Below are 8407 nucleotides of genomic sequence, written 5' to 3'. Positions count from 1 at the left end.
AATTCAGATTTCAGTTGTGTGCTAAAAGATGAATGCATTCAGAGATTCACGTGCATTCCACTTGTAAATCCTCCTTTTTTTCCCTTTTTTTTTTCAAGACACAAGTCACAGGTTTTTATTCAAGTGTCTTCCGCTAATTAACACATCTCTGTAAAATGTAGTTACAGTCTTGGTATAAATTTATTTATTTACTCACATGAGCTCCTGCACTTCAAACATACTGCCCCCCTCCCGCCACTAAACTTCTAGTGCAAATGAGGTCCTCGGAGCATTGCCCATGGCAGAGGTGGGTCGTCTTGCAGCACATTACGCCAAATGAGTGTTGGGGGAGCTACTGTGCAGCTGTGGCTGTGCAGGGAAGGGACCGCTGCAGTGGGCCTCATCAGAGTTACAGCTCGTTCAAGGATACCACTAAAACAACAACTAAACAAGTATGCACTCTTTAGAGGGATTACAAGCGAGGCTATCGTCAAATGCACTATCACTTTGTATATTAAAGAGAAAAGCCGTGGCCTTCGCTTAGTGGCAGAGACGCTGTTAAAGTGTTTCCAGAGGCCGGCGTAATTCGATGTGGCTGTTCCTTGTGCTGTGATCATGTGCACACACAGCTGCCCAACAGCTGTCCCTCGCTTCCCTCGTTGCCGTCAGCTAAAAACAAAAAGAGTGCGCGTTGACCAGTGGGTCGTCTGCAGAGCATGCTGATCTGTGTCGAAGGTGATCACAATGTGATGCTCTAATTTGGGCGAGTATCCTTCTCAATGTGCACTAAAGCACCACAGACAAAGCTTCTTCTGAGCCCCCCCCCCCTTCCCCACCACTACTCCACTGCGCCACAGCTCTCACCAGCACCAACCTTCTGCTGGCTGTGTTTCCTTCTTCAACCCCCCCCCTCCCCTACACACACCCCCATCCCTCACCCCCTCCACCACACTCCTCCCTTCATCTCCTCTCCCCACCAGGGGGAAAGAGTTATAGCTGCCATAAAAGGCAGGTAATGCATTGTTAACTAATTCTGTCTGCTCAGAGCTGATATATCCTCCGCTCTAAATCTCTGTGCTTCCAATAAAATGCAAATGCTAATGCTTGCCCTCCATGAGCTGATATCATTTTTAACAGGCCAGAGGTAAATGCTAGAGAAGGGCGGGGTGGGCCAGAGGTAGCGTGTGGGGGGGCTTTGAGTTTTCAGGTTACAAAAGGGTCATTAAAAAGGAGAGCCCCAGGACCTGGAACGCACACCCACTGACCAACAGCATGCGTGCATGTTAATGTTCATGTGCACGTACACATGCACGAGAGTGCAACAAGACATTTAGGATAATCTGAGAGTGCGAAGAAGTCTGTGTCCCTTCAGAACTTCTGCATCCTGTTGTTGAGGAGTCGGCACGGGCAGCTCTTCAGTCAGCACTCACTCACCGTCAAATAACACACGGGCCAATTTGCCTGTGGATGCAATGCATCATATTTCCATGTTAATAGTAGTGTCATACTTCGTGTAACCTTGGGCTTCTAAATATTGATCCACTTCTAGATTTTCAATTATCCTGTGCCGTTTTTCTGCCATCTGGTAAGGACCAGTGATTTGTGGTCCTTCATATCTGGAGGCTTGTCCTGTAATTAGACCATAAATTAATTTGCAGAGAAGAGAGAGCAAAAAAAAGATTGAAGGCATTAAGTAAGTCTTCGGTGGTTGGAGACAGAAAATCATAAGAAACCACAGCAGTGTTTTATTCACTGGAATAAAATAATTAGATTACAAATCCCACCACCATAATTTTTTTTTCCGGCTTGTGTCACTTGTTTTTCTTGCAACTATTTAAAACCATGCTGCTGCCGCTAATGACTGCTTGTAAGTCACTTTCTCAATAAATGGCTGGAAATCATTTCCTGACATGATCACACTTAATTGCTTGCAGTGCAACATCAAAACGATGAGGACAAATCCAGTGTCTGAATGAGTGTGAGACTTTGCTATGGCTTTAAAATGACGACAGACACACACAGACATGCACCAAGTGTGCTCCGAACAAAGCTCTTATTTACAGCACAGCTGAAGAGGCCGTCTCAACAAAACAAACAAACAAAAAAAGAAAAACAGTGCATCTTTATTGATTTTAAATTGGGAGTATAGGCTCTCTTCTGAGATTAACTCATTGTCCCCTGCTGTTAAATTACACAGTCATTGGGGCGGTCGCTGCACAGTTCCTGAGCATTACAACAGCAGCTCCCTCTGCCATGTGGAAATTCACATTAGACAAGCCTAAGTTGTTCGCTCCGAGCAATTAAGGGAAAAAGTGATGCAGCAGAATGGGCTAATCTCGTGGTGGAAAATGCGAAATCAGCAGGGTCTGAGTTTAAAACACTGCGAAGGGACATAATCTGAAGTGTGTGAGCCTGACGTGACAGTACGACGAGCGCCTTTCGTCTGGAGGTGGGAGAGCTGCAGTGATGTACCTGCTTTACATGATACCTTGGGTGTTATTAAGCAGGGCCACAGCTGCCAGCAGACTCTGATCGTATCTTGTGGGGCTCGGGAGGCAAGGTCAGCCAACAACGGAGCCCACCTGCTCTCCCACTCTCCATCACAGTCTCTCAGCCCCGGCCTCCTGGAGGAAACACGGCTGACTGCCATGCTGGTACAGACAGCATGTGTCCCTGAATTTATGATGGCGACTTATTGGCGGCCTTTCACGTTAAAAGTCAGCTTGAGTTTCCCAGTCTGGCCGTATGTGTGGTGAGCGTTAATCCATTAACATTCAGAGCAGACACGTACAGTGTCTGGCTCTGTGCCAGCCCGGAGCCCTGACAGTCTTTGACCTGCTGCTGACCACAACATTCTTCTGCCTCTGCTCCCAGCCATGGCCAGCCTTGACATAATACAGAGCCATAAAGTATCTAATGTTACACTGTATATGAATGTGAAGTATTATACGCTTGAGGTACAATATGCAAGGCTTACAAGTAAGTGAGAAAAGTCCAGCTGCGACGGGCTCGTTCTGTCAGGGGAGGAGGGAAGAAAATCACATCTGTCTCACTGCAGAACACTTTGCAGGACGCCTAATGAACATGAAGTTTCAGGCCTTTCTATTTCCATCAAGGATTAGGGTTCAGAGAGGCAATGAAATCCTCAGGATTTTCTGCAGTAGTATTTATTTCAACAGGAGATATGGGTTCATATTAACTGATCCTCAAGGAGCAGTTCTGGCAGAAGTTGAAATGCTGCAGGGCTTGCCCAGACCTCTGAATGGAGAGCTCTCAACAACGTGGGCCGCTCTGCTGCTGGAGGTGGCTCCTGGACTGATTATAATTTTAGTGGCTTATAAAGCCTTGATAAATACTTTATAAAGCCACATTGCATAACAAATCTAACACATAAAAGAAGGCATAGATGTTACCCCGCACAGGATAAAGCGGCTCTTGACAGGTTCCTGAATAGGTTTTATAACTCAATAATACAACCACCATCCTTGTAAGGGTCCTGTCATCTCCCTGGGCTCGCAGAATGTATAAGTTAAACACACATTCAAGTGCTCACAGTCGAGTCCATTACACTGATTAGCAGTAAACACATTTGTAATAAAACTTAGTGAAATAGAGGAGGATAGTCTCCGCGCTGATTCATGGAGGAATCCTGGTGAAATATAACGTGTCCAAGATGTCGTACTTCTGAGGGCGCAGTGATACAAGGCTTTACTTAAAGGATCTGTAACACACACGGGCCAATTTATCCAAACAGCTCAAGTCTAAACATTGAGTCCGTCATCTCAACTGCTGGCCAGAAAATAAACTGAGAGGCAGCGGTGTGACGGGGGTCCAGTAGATGTGAGGGGATCTGGGAAGCAGAGCAGACCAAACAGATGTCTTTCCACAGCGTCGACACCTCCTACCGCTGCCATGCTTCTCCTTACTCTGCCTGTCTACTTCTTCACCAAAATTACCCATTTTGTTTAATTCTTCCTTCCCTCTCTCTTTTTTTGTTTGTTAAAATTTCGCTGTGCTTGTGTTGTGAAATGTGTTTACAATGGACTGAACCACACATTGCATAAGCGTGCGTTATGGGGAGGTTTAATGGCCCATTTTAGCATGGAATTTTTTAATTTTTAAAATTTATTTGTTTATTTGTGTATTCTACCAGGCAGCGGTTATTAGCGGAAGAAGAGCAGAAAGAAAAAGAAAGAGTGGATCATGTGTTTCCACTTTTGACCTCTCCACTGTGGCATGTAAACACCTGGTTCAGTTTAAAGTGCTGTTTCTGCGGAATTGCTGCCCGGTAGAGGTTTTATTTGAGGAGTTTACGCCGCAGACGCTCTCTTACTTAAAGGTTATTTCGTGTGTGTGTGTATGTGTGTGTGTGTGTGTGTGTGTGTGTGTGTGTGTGTGTGTGTGTGTGTGTGTGTGTGTGTGTGTGTGTGTGTGTGTGTGTGTTCGGAAATTTGTTGTCATGTCAGCAATGACATACACTGACATGCAGGTGGCCAAATGAAAGACTCATCGTCAGTGTTCGGCCAGGTAAACTGTGCTCAAGTATCCAAGTTGAAAGAAAAACAAGCTTTGATAATTTTTGTTAGCTGGGCTGCATTACTTCAAAATGACATCTTTAAAGGCCCATTTTAGCCCCAACTATGTGAAAATGTATGTCAGATGTGTTGCCCTGATTATGGGAAGGGCAAATCACGGCCACCTCAGACTATGAGCCCCTCATCTGTTTCCTATTGGAGGAAGTGATTCTGGCAGGAAGGCAGGAGCAGTAGATGAAGGCAGGCTGGGATAGAAAGACGGTAAAAAGAGAGCAAAGGGGTAGAGAAACAGGAAATGACAGTGTGACCCAGTGGGCCCACTTACTACTTTGCCAGAACCCCCTGGCCACAACCAACTACTGGGCCGACAGTTTCCATCACCTGCTGCTTCTGGTTCCCCCACATAAATCCAGGTGCTCCTGCATAAAGCTCTCTTTCTCCAGGAGCCACAGGGAGCCGGAGGGGAGGCGGCACACTGGAGGGGCTGGACTACTGGAAAACTCAAGCAGATCATGGAAAATACTGTTTCAAATAAGACTGGAGGAGAAGAAAGCAGAGAGCTGGGGATTTCTATCATCCCCCTGCCACTTCAAAGCTCCATTTCATTATTTCTGTCTTCTAATTAAAAGAAGCAGGACTATTCAATATAAACGTAGTGCATGTTTTTTTTTTCCAATACAGTTTCCTACCTGCATGATATCAATATAAGCAGCGTCCACACACACAGACAGAGAGAGAGAGAGGGAGAGAGAGAGAGAGAGAGAGAGAGAGAGAGAGAGAGAGAGAGAGAGAGAGAGAGAGAGAGAGAGAGAGCGAGCCTCTGGCTCCACACTGCCCCCTGGCAAACGGGTCGGGCGCTGCAGCCGCTCAGCCGATAAACCCAGAAATCATTCCCGACTCCAGCCAGAGCTCTTTACAGTACCTTCAGCGCTCCCTGGTGATGGATTAATGCACTGTTGTTGTCATTTTATTGCCATTTTATTGCCCTGGTGCAATTTACCAGACTTTATGTGCCTCCGCTGTCCGGTGAGGCAGCGCGCAGGCGCAGGGGAGCCACATTCCGAGACAAAAGGCCACCTCCGCGCCACCATTGCGCATGCGCGCACAACCACAGGGTTCACATACACTCACAAAAGAAAGAAAAAAAAAAAATAAAAAATCCGCAATCCATTCCCACACAAATGGGGTACTACACAAGCGAGCAGATGAGAGGCTCAGTAGTGAATCTTCCAGCCTCCTGATGGACTCCACGTTCACTGCTGCTGTGCTCCACTCCCACCACCTGAGGGCATCATCACTCAACTGGGCTCCAGCTGCATCCGGATGCAGCCTTCAAATAATATTATGTATTAGAATATTTATTTGTCCCCCCTACCTGCACAGCTTGAGGATTGCAGCATTTAGGATAAGTTTATTCACTTTGTACTTGTATGCAGATTATGACTTACTGCAAGCAAAACAAAAACCTCCGTTCTTCAGCAGTTCAAGCTTTGTTTTCTTGACAGAATTGTCCAATTTATATGAAGGATTTGGACACTTTCTACAAATTTCCTGCAGCAATATTAAGGCCATTAATCTTTTCAACAACTTTTATTTTAACACTTACAAACATGGTGGAAAGTCATTTGCACGTGATGTTGCTGCACAGTTTGGAAGCACACACACACACACACACACACACACACACACACACACACACACACACACACACACACACACACACACACACACACACACACACACACACACGCACACACACACACAGCTGGTGCGTGTGAGGTCGTTGTTCGAACATGTGCAGAAGGTGTGTAAAATGACTTGGCAAACTATTATCTCTCTCTGGGAAAAGCAGCCGTATGCCCTAACAGCAAACTCATCAGGCTGGATTTAAAGTCTTGATTTGAATACTAGAGTAATCACATTATTTGATTACATTCCCATTAGTTTGTGGTGTTCAATTCGGGTAAAATCAAATTTTAATAAATTTCCTGCTTTCCTTTTTTTTTTAAATGAAGTCAATATGATGTTAAATATTTGACTTATTTTATATCTGGTTATATTTTCAAAATCCTGAAAAATGTTACATGCAACAATACCAGAAAGCAGCCACCAGAGGGCGCACAGATGCTGTCAAACTGAAGCGACCTGATCATATAAAACCATTGATCTGCAACAAAAATATCAACTCCTCCTCATTGTTCTTATTGTGCTGAAGAAAAAGATTTAACGCATTAAATTTAAATCATATTAGACACTGAAAATACATTCAACCCATTTCCACTTTGATTCTCTCTTTGACCATCTAAAACTCATTCTGGCTCATGTTGCCCTCCTGCTGTGTGGCACACGCATGATGCCTGCATGTGTGTTTATTTCATATACATTTGCAGTGTAAAGTATAATCTTTGCAAAGACCTGTAACCTCAGAGTCTTTTACTCCCTGAGAGCTGCTGATCCATCACTCTTAATGGAAGAGGATAAGTTTCAGGCAGTGAAAGAGAGAACAGACAAAGGCTGCACGATTTATGGGAGACACAGAAGTGGAACTCCTGGCTGTGGGCCTTGATCTGAGCTGAGCTGTGGCTAAGCTAGCCCGGGCTACGCCCTAGGCCAGGGTCATTCATGTACACACAGACACACTCATGCACACACACACACACACACACACACATTACTTCAGATCCAGAAAGCTTCGCTCTCCACAGCAGAGCTGTCTCCCAAGCTTTTGAAGTTCCCTCGCCCCCTTCGTCTGGACTCAGTTTTGCACGTCTATCCTTTTTTTTTTTTTTCTTCAGTGAGTGGTGAGCTCTGGGGGGTGAAATATGAAGTGGAGACCTGTTACATGTTAGCTTAGGAGATAGCCAAGGTGTAAATTATGTGGGAGTCTCTGGCCAGCCTTATTTATGAGAGGCCTGTCAGGTGTTTAGGTGTTGGAGTGAGATGTGCGGTTTAAATCGTTTACTTCGTTGTAAATCAGGTCATACAGGCCACATCTGTTTGGACAGAGTATGTTTACGCGTGTGTGCCTGCGTTTGAGACCTTGTTTTTGCTGCAGCCCCCCTGTGAGGCCGGGTTGTGATAATGTCAAGGCATAGGTGTTAACACTTTGTTGTGAATGCGAGGGCGTGTGCATGTGTTTGGAGGTCTGTTCTGTCTGGAGGCCATCATGGCTGCCACAGATGGGGTGGAAACACTTGCGACAGTTATAGTTATTACGCTGTCTGACTAACGAAGATGCCTTTTATAGATCCCCTCAATACCTACACCTGCCATCACCATTTTACATTACGAGCAAACATGAAACCCTACTCACCACTTTCTTGTTTCTTTTGTGATGCCCCTGTCTGGTTTTATCTCAGACATATCATGTAGAGGTGGATAGCAGTGAATGTAGCCCTTCTTAGGACATCAGGTATCACTCAGCAGGTAGTTAGGGCTGTCATGAGATGATGAATACAGGCTCTTAGGCAGAGGAACGGCAGCAAACAGGTTGCGTAGACCCTGTATTTGTTACCATTATTCTCCCACAAGGCATTGCCTATAGTGCGAGCTGTGTATCCCCTTCTGTTCAACCTATTGTCTGTCCTCTGACTCGGCCTTGTCTCAGCACAACAATGGCTTGGGACTTGGCTGGAGTGTTTTGTTCCCCCCAAAGTGGGAAGAGCCTCGCATCTTAAAGTGAGACCGAAGGGAAATGGGGAGTTACGGCATGGAGAGCGGACGAGAGATGAGCCAAGGTAAAGGTTGAAAGGGGTTAAGAACATGAGACAGAAAAACCCCTGAGAGAGATGGAGATGATAAAATTAAGGGGTGTAGAGAAGGAGGAGAACGAAGGAAAAGAGCAGGGACAGAGGATGATGTGCTGGAGGCAGGTACATCTGCATTCTCTCCAA

Source organism: Lipophrys pholis, assembly GCF_963383615.2.
Source record: "Lipophrys pholis genome assembly, chromosome: 8".
Taxonomy (NCBI): domain Eukaryota; kingdom Metazoa; phylum Chordata; class Actinopteri; order Blenniiformes; family Blenniidae; genus Lipophrys; species Lipophrys pholis.
The sequence above is the reverse complement of the archived record's forward strand: the minus strand, read 5'-3'. Positions refer to the sequence as shown.